Source organism: Brassica oleracea, unplaced genomic scaffold (assembly GCF_000695525.1).
Source record: "Brassica oleracea var. oleracea cultivar TO1000 unplaced genomic scaffold, BOL UnpScaffold01492, whole genome shotgun sequence".
Taxonomy (NCBI): Eukaryota; Viridiplantae; Streptophyta; class Magnoliopsida; order Brassicales; family Brassicaceae; genus Brassica; species Brassica oleracea.
The window spans coordinates 8,273-9,306 of NW_013618026.1; positions in this window are offsets into that span (position 1 = coordinate 8,273).

A 1,034-nucleotide genomic window follows, 5' to 3' on the forward strand; every position below is an offset into this window, starting at 1 on the left:
TTGGGCTCTCTCCAAGATACCATCAAATCCAACCATGTTCCCAACGACCTCTCTGTTCACAAATATGGATCACCTCTTCTGGAGAGTCTCCCCACCGATGGAGGATCATCAATTTGCATGGATTCTTTGGTATATTTGGAAAGGAAGAAACAATAATTTTTTTAGCAATTTGGACATGGAACCAATGGACACCCTCAAATTGGCAGAAACAGAGTCAAGACTTTGGGCTGATGCACAGGTAATGACCGAGACCAGGACAGCGTCCCAAGTTGAGGTTACGACTCCCCCATCAATTCCAGGGAGATGGTGTTTTACAGATGGATCCTGGAAAGAGAATGATGCTTTCTATGGGCAAGGTTGGCTGAGTACTCTAGAAGGTTTTAATGGGTTGTTAGGAGCAAGGAATGTTCGAGCTTGTCTATCCCCTTTACATGCAGAGATGGAAGCACTAATTTGGGCAATGGAATGCATGAAAAACTTACGGCAATTTCAGGTTACATTTGCAACGGATTGTTCTCAGTTGGTGAAGATGGTTTCAGAACCAGAAGAATTGCCAGCATTTGTAAGCTATTTGGAAGATATTAAATCCCTGAAAGAAGTTTTCACACAGTCGGAGATTATCTATGTACCAAGGACGCAAAATTCAAGAGCGGATAGCCTAGCACGCAGTGCCAGGAAGCAACCGTCGTTTGTCGTTCACATGGATCAAGATCTACCGGAGTGGTTCACAGAGTCAATATGAGTCTGTAGTTGATGACAAAAAAAAAAAAAAGTGGGTCAAATCCATGGTCTATCAACTCCCCGAGACTTACCCTTTCGCTTGTCCTCAAGCAAAACACATAGGCAGTCTCTCTGAAAGAGGTTTGAAAACAGCAGGGACTCACATAATTTCAAACGTAGAATCAACACCTTCGATAGTCCTAGTCTCAGAAGCACACTATACCATATTCTAGTCTAGCAACCAAGTTCATCTAGTCAACAACTTATCAGATCATGTCTGACAATCCCCTCTACCAACCTCAATTCTTACATAA